Genomic DNA, 12,595 nt, shown 5'->3' with positions numbered 1-12,595 from the left:
AAGTACTTCCTAGGCATTGAGGTGGCCAGATCAAAGGAAGACATTTTTCTATCTTAAAGGAAATATGTCTTAGACCTACTCACTGAAACAAGCATGTTGGCTTGCAAACCTACAGATACACCTATGGAGAAAAATCACAAGTTAGCAGAATACCCTGATCAAGTGCCTACTAACCGAGAGAGATATCAAAGACTAGTTGGCAGACTTATCTATCTCTCTCACACTCGTCCTGACATTGCATATGCTGTTAGTGTGGTGAGCCAATTCATGCATGCTCCAAGTGAAGACCATATGAATGCAGTATATCGTATTCTTAGTTATTTGCAGTCTGCTCCAGGCAAAGGGATCATGTTTTCTAAGAATAATCATTTAGAGGTGGCTGGATATACTGATGCAGATTGGGCTGGATGTATGACTGATAGAAGATCAACCTCAGGATACTTCACATTTGTGGGAGGTAACCTTGTGACATGGAGGAGTAAGAAACAGAAAGTAGTTGCCAGATCTAGTACGGAGGCAGGGTACAGAAGAATGGCCCAAGGTATTTGTGAAATGTTATGGTTACGTAACTTACTGAAGGACTTAGGGTTCAAGCCCAAACAAGCTATGAATCTCTTTTGTGACAACAAGGCAGCCATAGACATTGCACATAATCCAATTCAACATGACAGAACAAAACATGTTGAAGTGGATAGACACTTTATCAAAGAGAAGCTAGAATCAGAGATTATTGATGTACCCCATGTGAAGACTGGAGACCAACTTGCAGATATTCTGACAAAAGCTGTTTCTGGTAAGATATTCCACAGCTCACTTTACAAGTTGGGCATTCGAGACATCTGTGCACCAACTTGAGGGGGAGTGTTGACATGAGCTGTATCAATTAACTTTATTATGATTTATCTTGTGTATCGTTCAGATTTATTTGTGTATCAATTAGCATTAGTGCTATAGTTGACTTAATTAGATTAGGATTAATTACTTTCCTTTGTGTACATTGGTGTAACACTATATAAACCTCCTTGAGAGATGAATACAGATATCACATTATTCCCATATTATTGTTTGTCACAACCAAGGATTGAATTTACTGGTGCTGTGGTGCGGGTCTAGAGAAGTGAGTGACAAAGTTGAGAATGCTTTCATATCATTCAGGTGCTATATACAGATGACAGATGCCCCATGAGCTCACAGGGAGAAAGTGTTTTACCTATCTTCTAAAACAGCCCCGACAGCTTAAATTTTTCTGTAGAAAAAGGAGTGCACTGGCCATGAAAAAGACGAAATGGCAAGAAAAGAAGTCTTCAAATTGCAGACTGCAAATCTACGTGTAAGAATGAAGATAGGGAGTGTAAGATTTTACAGTATTTGACTGTATAAGATTTTCAATATTGACTTTAGACGAGGAAAACTGAGATATCCACAGCATTGTTTATTACATGAATAAAAGTCCATCTCCTACATTTTTCATCATCAAGAGGCAATCTATTGGTCATCGCAACTCGAGAGTAGAGATTACATATTTGATATATACTTTCTCAGTTTAAAGATCACCTGATATAGAATGTCCAACATACAGTAGTACATATATAGTAATTTCTCTTTTTTATCAACAGTAAAAGGTTTTTCTCATACCGAACTGACAGTTTAAAAGTCATTGCTAGAGACAACGAGTTTAGAGGCTGCACCTGTACTAATTCTTCGGTAAAGGTTGTTTATTATTATTCAGTACCATTTGATCTAGTGGGCATTATGGCTTACTTTGTAACTAAAACATGGAAAATTCTTATAACACATACATGTGTGTCATACACACATTTATAAATGTGACAATAAATTTGTTGTCAAAGTGATAATGTTGAGTCCTATTTTTAGTAACTTAATTCTATTAATGGTAATTATACCACCTACGACCTTGTTACAAGTTTTTGAACAAATTCGTTGTCAATGTTGTAATTTTTGTTTAATTATATGTTAATAGTGTAAATGAGTACGATAATTTTGTTCTCAATGTTGTAATTTTGATTCATATAAATTGTAATTTTTGTTCAAATAAATGTAAATTGAGTTGTTGATAAATATCACAGTACCATAGCTTGTTCCGTAAAACATTATAAGTTTGAATCACGAACTAGTTCTTATACATTCTTACTTGTGAATTTATTCGTTGTTTGTTGACGTTTCTATATATTAAAAAAAATTGTACAATTATTTCATATGACACAACCAAATTATTAGTTTCATGTAATCAATGGTGATAGGTGAATTCACCACCTCCCATCTAGTCTCTTTCTTCCTAATATATATAGTTATATTCGGTGTTCAAATCCGCCGTCCTGTACCTGGCTTCCCGCCAATAAAATTATGATCACCATTCACCAATGCCACCTGAATACCTGATAGATATGTACGTATCATGCCATCATTGAATGCGAAGGTTATATTCAATATTCGGAAAACTCAATCAAGTCAAACCAGAAAACGTAATCAAGCTTCTAAAGACTGGAAATAAAGGTCTGGCGCTCAAATGTACGTGCAGATAATAGATCTAATATGCGGGTCAAGAATAGTGGATGTTTGAATTCATGTCCTATATATGTTGACCTATTCATTCATATGTATCTGAGAAAGATTGCACCAGTAAGTTAATCAAATATACTAGCTAGCTTTCTTAATCACGTGTGCTTTTATTGAAGGATGGGGTGTCTTGGAACCCATATATAGATTAAGTTTTGTATAGAAACTCCTAGTAATATGTAGTTTTCTGCAATGTAATATGTTAAGAATGGAGCAAATCCCCAAATCAAATGATGTTGTATTTAGATTGATACTAGCTAGCTAGAAAGAAACTACACATTTGATGGATGTGCAAGTAAAAGAGGGGAGCATTTCTAATGAGGACTAATAGATGACTTTTGTGTTAGACCCACTTTTCGATCACATTTAGAGATAGTTAAAATAAATGAGTGGTGTTTTCTTGGTCAAATATTAAAAATCATTGTCAATTGCAATCATCATTAGATTAGCAACTAGATTTAATATATTTTGCAACATTGAATCTAGAACTAAGCAATATGATTGACCATGAGTATTCTGGTGAGTGGTTGACTAAGTGAACGTTATTGTAAGATGAATATAGAGTTTTTGTATTTGTTGTTCATTTTCATTTTCCTTCTTTATTTCTTTCAAGGGTTAACATAATTAGTCTTAACTAGGGTTTTTCTAGCGGCGGCCTTGGTCAGCCTAGCTTCGACGGCGGATTTTCACGCCGTGCTCAGTGTCGACGCTCGAGGTCGACGGGGATCCTTGTGAGGGTGAGTTTGGCTACCATCCTTTTACAAGGAGGAACTGTGTGTGAAGGAAATCGTGATCGGTGGTTCGATTGACGCGGACGGAGGCCGGCGTTTAGAGTAGCAGCGACGGTCACTCGGGGGTAGTCGGCGTCGTTGCAGGTCGAGGTCGAGGAAGAGCAGATCCGGCATACCAGATCGGAGCCAGCGGAAGGAATATACGCACTAAGGTGAGCGCAGATCGTAGTTGAGAGCAGATCGTTCTTCGATCGGGTTTTCTTGCTGACAAGGCGGAAGGAATCGAGGACAGATCGTAGGTCTTCTGCCGGACGACTCAGGGTACTCCAGCGCCTGATAAAAGGGTGGAACGGCCGGCCGCCGGATGGCCTGGCGGAAACAGAGGCTGGCCGGATTCCCTTTCGATCGGGTTTGGGCCTGGGTCGTTGGGCCTGGGCTCAAACTTGGTCTGAGGGGTGCTTGGGCTAGTTGAGTCAACTACAATGGCTTTGGACAAGAAGAGCAAGACCAACCTGTTGCCGAAGTTGTTGGCTCCAACCCTAAAGGGGAGGAGCTAGCATTTTCTTAAGTCTCTCCACTTTTAGACATCTGGTTACAAGCCTTATGGAGTTGGAGTAACCTCTATGAGTTGTTCTAAGATGTTTCTAGTTGTTATTTATACCACAATAGTGTGCTGGCAGATTAGACTAGATGAATGATATTTCCTTATAATAGCGAGGTTGTTTTTGCTTGTGTAGGCTTGCTTCCGGCGAGCGTCCCTTTAGATTTTAATGAGTTTAGTATTGACTTAGATAGGTTTATCCGGTCTCACCGGATTCTTATGTAAGTACATGTTAGACTTTGACCTGTTTTTATGGCTTTGATGACTAATAATATCAAATCCTATTTAAAAAAAAAAATTAGTCTTAACTAGGCATCAAACCTCACGATGATGCTGCGGGTCTGATATATGTTTAATCACAACAATTATAAACGTTGGAAATATTATATAAGTAATCGAAGTATAAGCTTTGAGTCTAGGCACACATTGAAAAAAGCTTAATCAAGAAAATGACCTCAATTATTTGTTGCTGCGAACCTAGTGCTCTAATGAGGTTGACCGTTGAAGAAGAAGAGCAAATTAACGTTTATATCAAGTTATCAACCTCATTATCCAAGCTGATGTTATTAATTAGTTTCGCAGATGTAAATTTTTTTTTTGTTTTAATGACTTGGAATATAAGGGTCATGACTGTATTTCCTTCTCTTGGTCTCAGTATTTTAAGTAAAAATAGGCAGTACGTTCTAGTATGTACAAACTGGCATAGATTGTTCAACTTGTTCAACTTGGTGCGTTCAACTTGGTGCGTTCATGAACTTATTTTAACTCGACCTGTTATTGTAATTGCATAGATTATTATATCCAACTTGTTCAACTTGGTGTGTTCATGAACTTATTTTAACTCAACCTGTAATTGTAATTGCATAGATTATTATATCCAACTTGTTCAACTTGGTGTGTTCATGAACTTATTTTAACTCAACCTGTAATTGTAATTGCATAGATTATTATATCCAACTTGTTCAACTTGGTGCTCAACCTGTAATTGTAATTCTGTATATTATCAGGGAATGAATGACATAGACTCATAGAGTGTAGAATAAGGAAAGCAGTAAGTAGAGTAGGCCGGGTTCTAGGTAATATATATATATATATATACAATACATCATTTTAATGGTACTCCAGCACACTAAATCCGTGTTCAAGCTACTCAATTCCCAAGAATCCCTTCATACTATCATAGAGGACAATATAATTCAGTCTATAAACAATAGGCTTTATGTAAAATGACTTCTTCCACCATGCAACAGCAGCAGAATTAAGTAAGCAAACAGGGACTAAATAATTTTTTTTGGTTGAAGGAAATCGTATTTTATTTTAGTGTGTCTAGTCCAAACAGGTTTATGTATCTTAGTTGAAATATGGCTAGAATCTTCTGGATATCCTAATCTTAGTTAGAATAGGATTAATTAGTTGTACTCAAATATATTACTTGTAATCCTCTCTAAATAGAGGCCCCTATGATCAATGGAATGCACTACAACTTTCTCTTGAATCTCTCTTCTCTCTAATATTCTACAACTCATTATCAGCATGAAGTCTTAACCCTGAATCGAATAGCTAAAACTCTAGAAAAATCTTAAAACTCCTACACCGGCTCCTACCCTCCGTGAGCATCACCACCGAGCGTCACTGCCGTGCACCACCACACCACCACCGTGCGCCACCACACCACCACCATACGCCACTGCTCTACCAGAGAACGCCACCGCACCGCTGTTGCACTACTGCATCTAGTTGCCTCTTTAAAAGCATTAAATCAAGCAACCTTATTCCAAGTAAGTTATTTTAAACGTTGTTGCTTTCAATTTAATTTCCACTTTCTGTATTCGGGGATTCTAATATCCCTTCTTCTACCTCCCACCTTTCTTATAACATGGGATAATTGAACCGAACTAGGAGGGTTCGTGCTCCTCCAAACAAGTTTTTCGTGGATATATTAAAAACGATCGACCATTAAACATCATTGTTTCGGTCTGATTCAAGTAAGTTCTATTAAACGTTGCTGCTTTCAATTTAATTTCCGCTTTTTGTATTCGGTGATTCTAATATTTCTTCTTTTACTTCCCACCTTTGTTATAACGTGGGATAATTGAACCGAACTATGAGAGTTCGTGCTCCTCCCAACAAGTTTTTCGTGGATATATTAAAAACGATCGACCATTAAATATCATTGTTTCAGTTTGATTCAAGTAAGTTCTATTAAACGTTGTTGCTTTCAATTTAATTTCCGCTTTTTGTATTCGGGGATTCTAATATTCCTTCTTTTACCTCCCACCTTTTTTATAACGTGGGATAATTGAACCGAACTATGAGGGTTCGTGCTCCTCCGAACAAGTTTTTCGTGGAGATATTAAAAGTGATCGACCATTAAACATCATTGTTTCAGTCTGATCCAATATTTCTTGGCAATCGATTTCTTGGTAGCGAATTATGCTCAGAAATTTAATTTACTTTCGTGAAAGCTTTTGAGCTCCGAAATTAACCTGTTCTTGTTCCCCTTTTTAGGATGTCGAACTTGAACAAGTTTGACTATACTCCATTGGACACAAGTAGTGCCGGATATCACAAATGGGTTAGTGATGTCGAAAACCACCTCCAAGCTAAAGGGTTAATTCATTCCTACGATCCAAGTGCCTGACGATTCAATTGAGCAACGAGTCCCATGAAACAATGCAAAGACCCTCATTATTATGACGCGCCATATGGATGACTTGCTTTACCTTGAGTACATGGCTATAAAGAAACCGATTACAAACAATAAATTGATTGAGAAGACTCTTTCCACCTTCCCCATCTCTGCTATGATAGTAGCCAAGCAATACCGAATTGAGGTTAATGCTGGACGGATCACCAGGTTCCATCAATTGATACAGTGATGTCTGTTGTTGAGAAGCACGATAAGATCCTCGTGAAGAATTATAATTCTAGACATGTTGGGACTAAGCCCATTTTGGAGTCGAATTATAATGGCGGACCTAAAAGAGGTCAACGCGAGCGAAACCCTAAATTTAGGGATAACCAATCCAGACATTATGTTCCATACCATAGCTCTGCTCAAGAAGGTAACTGTCAAACCAAACAGCAAACACGCGACCGTGGTGGCCGCCGTGGGAGGAGAGATGCGGCCCTAGGGGCCGTAATGCATATGCAAATGCACCTCAATCAAGGGAAACTAATTCAAGCCATAACGAAGTGTGTTTCCAATACGAACGCTGGCGGACCTAGTAAGGGCCCAATGGATTTTTTTTTCATGCATATATATACCTGGAGATATATATATAACAAAATGATTAAGTTTTAATATTTTATTACATCTACGGCCCCACTTATCAGTTTATTACACCTAGATCTGTTTCATTTGGCCCACTAAATTATAAAAGAAAATATTAGATAGTAAAAACATGCACACACACACACACACACATTCCTTCTCAGGTAAGGATATCCTTACCTTAGCTAAGGAACGGATTTCCATATTTTGGCCACTTTTCGATAACATATATCTTCACATTTTAATCATTCAGTTTTTAGGTTCTAATGTATAGATCATCTTTGTAAATTTTCAGCTAAATTGATGATCGTTAAGGTATCGAACTCGATTAAATCAATGAACGAACTGAATCTGTCCAACCGGAACCGTTCGTGTTCATAATTATAAATTGTAGTTTTGAATGCCTTAACGATCATTAATGTGGCTGAAAATTTGTATAAGTGATCTATACATTAGGACCTACAAACTGAATGGTTAAGATGTAAATATGTGATCGAAAAGTGGTCAAAATATGGAAATCCGTTCCATAAGCTAAGGTAACGATATCCTTAGCAGAGAAGGCCTAATATATATATATATATATATATATATATATATGTGTGTGTGTGTGTGTGTGTGTGTGTGTGTGTGTGTGTCCATTTTCACTTCCGCCCCATTTTTTACTTTGTTGAATTTATTTATATACTAATGGTGAAGAAAAACAAATTATACGCCCCCAATTATATGAAATTCTAGGTCCACCATTGGATGCGAAGCATCTGATCATTGGGAAAAAGTTTGTAAAGCACCTGAGAATGTAGCTGCAGCATTTAAGGCATATAGGAATGCAAGAGCAGCTCATCTCATGAAACATGAAGATCAAGATGTCGAGCTGAAGGTTGAGGACTTCAAATCGATTTGGAAGAGACCACATGGATGTTAAAGATTTTTAGAGTCTTTTATATTTCCAAAAATATTTGTAATGGCATTTAAATGCGAGATATAGGCATAATTTGGATGAGAGAAGTGTTTTCAAGTGAACCCAGATTCACCAAAATCTCACCTTATCTTACCTGGTCACGGCTACTTGAGGTTACCTAAAGAATTGAATATCGACCTTTGATTGAATTTATTTTCTTTTTGGATTAGATTTCTGGTCGTGATATGATGGTTAGTGTTTTAAATACTTCATACTGACATTCTTTCTTTGGAGCTGTACGAAGCAAGGATCAAAAATTGATTCATGGGAACCCGGGAACTGCCGCCTAGCTAGCCTCCGGCCGCTGCCGCCACACCACTCCACTTTTTGACGCCAAAAACTGCGTCTTCCCTGCCTCATGTGCTTCGCACGTCAATAATGGCGTCCCGGCTCAACAAAAATTCTAATTAGTTGCTTTTAAGCCCATTGCTCGTTCTGCAAAGCCTGTTCTTTAGGGAAATTAGGACCGAGACCGTCCTACGCAAAGGATACGAAAGAACTCATGTCATTTTTACATAGAATCCAAGGGGATATTTGTGGACCTATTCAACCACCTTGCAGACCATTTAGATATTTTATGGTGTTCGTTGACGCGTCGACACGCTGGTCACATGTTGCGCTTTTGTCCACACTTAATATTACATATGCTAAACTCCTAGCACAGATTATTCATCTACGGGCTCACCACTTGGATCATTGTATTAAGTGAATACATCTTTCAAAAGAGGGGACGTCCTGTTGGAAGTTTGAACAAATTTCCTTATGGGACGACAGGGAAAGGAAAAGGTTCGAAAGGTGACAACGAATTAAACTAGAAGACTGCAAGTAAGAGGAAGAAGACCAACATGTTGTTGAGGTTGTTAACTACTGAAGATGTAGTTGGTCCCAACCCTAAGGGGAAGGAGCTGGCCCTAATTTAAATTTTATGCTATTAGACATTTGGATGCAAGCCTTTTTTTTAAGTAGGAATAGCTTCTATATGCTTTTCTGAGATGATTCTAGTTGTTATTTGTACCATAATTGCATGCTGACAGGTTAGACTAGATGAATGATTTTTCCTTATGAAGCGAGGTTGTTCTTACTTGGTTAGGCTTAAGTCATGTAAGCGTCCCATAAACTTTAATGAGTTTAGTATTGACTTAGATAGATTGTTTGATTTTTTCCAGATTTCTTGTATAAGTGCATGTTAGACTCTGACATGTTTTATGACTATGGTTATCTAATAATATCAATTCCTATAAAAAAAATAAAAAAATAAAAAAATAAAAAAGTCAAATTAATTGGCTCATCATCTGGTCTAAAGTTAAAGGTTTATTAGGGTACGTTGCATCTAGCATTAGCAAGATAAAAGTCTTGCACATTTACTTATTTTCAAATAGCATTGTGCTCATGTTAATTGCAACCATCATTTTATAAATATAGACACAAATACCTGTGACCTATTACACATTCTCATCCATAGCACTAACATGACTTCTAATAATAAGCTAGCTCTTCAATCTTCTCTCATCATCACTATTCCTCATTCTCTTCTCCTTGCTGATTTCTCAATCTTCATCTGCCGACGTTCCTCTCAACACTTCCCTCCAGCCAGAAACCATCCACCACGACAGCTTGATCTACAAGAAGTGAGTCTATCTTTGTATGGAGGTGGTTTACTAAATGAACAAATATATTAATTTAGCATAAACGAAACCCCATTTGTGATACCAAACATAAATTTTATTTCACTTTGAAGAGAAAAATGTCTCCAGATTGTACAAAAGAAAAGATAGGAAACTATGTTTCAACATACTAACGATCTTCACACAACATTAAAAAAACACGGAGAAAACTTGAACCAAGTTTCTCATATTAAGCCACCAGTGTAAGGCACCCCTGTCTGAGGCAGCCAATTATCCCCCAATATGAAGTTGGAGACTGTAAAGTTGGCAGCATCAGTTGCACCGATCACATGGTAACCAGGCCATGTAACTCTGTTGCTAGTGTTTGATCCAGGTCCTGTATTATTCCGAGTACAATTAATACAATGTGCTCAGTGCAAAATCTCCACTCCACGCGAGCCAACCAGCAGGATCGATCAAACTATCCATGAAATTCTGCAAGTAAACCGTCCTCGAATACTCCTTCCATGGCCTCCCAAGATATGTCTTGACAGTGAAGTTACTTGAAGCCAAATCAGCCGCGGCTGTAATGGTGCAATTCTGGATTGAAGTCCCTGTGTTCTGATTCGGGTCCGTTCGACCCTGAGCTGTGATGGGATTCGATTGGCCTTTGCGGGGCTGGCGAGGGTATATGTTGCAGTTTTGGAAAACAACTGCAGCATTTCCGAATATGAAATCAACCGTTCCGTATATGTCACATTCTCTGTAGAATTGTCTCATAGAATGTGGGTATAAGGTGTCTTGGTATCCCTCAAAGCTACAGCTGTAGAAAACTGACAAGTCGGCTCCATTTCGAACTGCAACTGCTTGCCCCATGCTTGGTCCAGCAGTGTTTCGAACAGTTATGTTGACTGCTATAAACCCTGGTGCTACCACAGCTGCAATATGATATAGTTACTGTTATTAGTCATCCATTTGTAAATGTAAAAGTCTGTGTCACACTTTTAAATTCAAAAACTCTTTTAGTTTATGTTAGCAATGTACCGTGTTATCATGAAACTCACCTAAAGTGGCAGAGTTGAAGGTGGTTGAACCGCCTCCAACGCTGTTGTTTCCTGTGATGATCGTCTGATTAATACCGTCTCCGATCAGCAACAAGTACTTCTTTTTTGATATATATAATTGATACGTACTCTTCATAAACGCCGGCAGTGACATATACCAAGAAGTAGCCATCACTAGCAACAGAGTTATTGGGTGCAGCATTGATAGCATCATTGACGGTAGTGAAGTTTCCACTTCCATCTTGGCTCACAACCACAATGTCCTTCACCAAAATTTCTTCATCTCCGGCTTGAAGAAGGTGCCTTCTTCGATTTATAACCGAGTCGTAAACTGCACGCGCTTCGCTTGACATTTTCAGTGACAATCGCCCCTTTCGGAAACTGAGATGCTTTTTCGACTGGTTTGGTGTTTCATTATTTTTGTGATCCTTTGGGACCCAACCCTTTGTAACCAACGCTAATGAGACACTGTACAAATTTGTACCATTAGAAACGGATACTGAGAGATCATTTTGGACTGAACTCACAGATTGAAGGCCATCAGAACACGTCTGCTGGTTGGTTAAGATGGCACTAAGCAGGGTTTGGACATCGTCAGCATCGGAGCTAGGAAGAACACCGCTTGTTTTGTTAACAGTTTCAAGAGTGTTTGATAAGAAATCAATGTTTAACAATGCAAGCGACTTGCAATCCTCGAGGGCTTGGATTTCCAGCTGTGATAAACTGGAACCACCTTGAACATATTTGTTGATCAAATCCAGAAGCTTTTGGGATTGGACGAATGAGTGTTGGACTGACAAGCGGCCGAAGTCATAGACAGTGGCATTTTTGTGAGGGAGGACGGAAATGCAAACAGAAGGGTGTGGAGTGGACTTGCATATGGTTTCGGGCGGAACAGAAATGCTGAGAGGAACATCTGCAGCTGAAGTTTGAGATATAAACAATGCGAAAATGATGAGGAATAGTGAAAATGATGAAGTTACAAGAGGATTGAAGAGCTTAGAAGCCATTGAAGAAGTTAAGGCCGGGTAGCTAGAGAGAAGTCCTTTTGACTTGTGAGGAATGCAGTAAGTGAATTGGTCAAGGGGGTTTGTTTCCTATTTATAGCATGATTAGGCTGATACAACTTGATTATTATTTAAGTTAAAGAATATTGTTTTTGAAAAATTATAACGTGTGATGCTCTTGAGAATGATACTTGCAGTTTATTCAGTAAAATTTATGTTCAGACTACATTAATTACATGACACATAAAGTGGAGTACATTTACTAGACTACGTATCTTAATTGACTGGGTTTGCTCATTAACATTTTTGATCGAGATCACGAGGGTTCCTCAAATTGACTAGGTTTACTCATTAACATATACCACGCAAAACCGCATTATCATTGGGAGCTCGGTCGACCATAGGCACTTTGACGTCGAAAGAAGCAATCTCTGATTAGTCTGATATTTGTAAATCGGTGGATTCTATATAAAGGATATTGAGGTGGTTAGGAAGGTCCTTGAAAACGTGAGGCGCAGAACTTCTGAATTATAGCCAGCTACAGACTTGAAGTCGGCGAACCGTAGATTGCTCCATTGAACTTTCAAGTCGGGGAGGAGGGTATCCTTGACATTACCAAATCGCTCTTCTAGCGCAACCCATAATTCTCTAGCATCCTTGATTGCCATGCTGATGTACTCCAATCGGAGTGATTTATCCATGTGGCGTCTCATCAAGATGAGAGCGGTGGCATTATTTGTAGTCGTACGCTCAAATATGAGCTCGGGATTTGGTGCTTG

General features: G+C 38.4%; 1 pseudogene; it reads right to left on the bottom strand.

The window, feature by feature from the left end:
• Positions 1 to 9,910: 9,910 nt before the first annotated feature.
• On the bottom strand, positions 9,911 to 11,819 carry LOC133746179 (probable pectinesterase/pectinesterase inhibitor 20; annotated as a pseudogene).
• Between the last annotated feature and the right edge of the window lie 776 nt (positions 11,820 to 12,595).

The sequence above is a fragment of the Rosa rugosa genome, chromosome 4, assembly GCF_958449725.1.
Source record: "Rosa rugosa chromosome 4, drRosRugo1.1, whole genome shotgun sequence".
Taxonomy (NCBI): domain Eukaryota; kingdom Viridiplantae; phylum Streptophyta; class Magnoliopsida; order Rosales; family Rosaceae; genus Rosa; species Rosa rugosa.
This window is presented reverse-complemented; position numbering and strand designations above follow the sequence as displayed.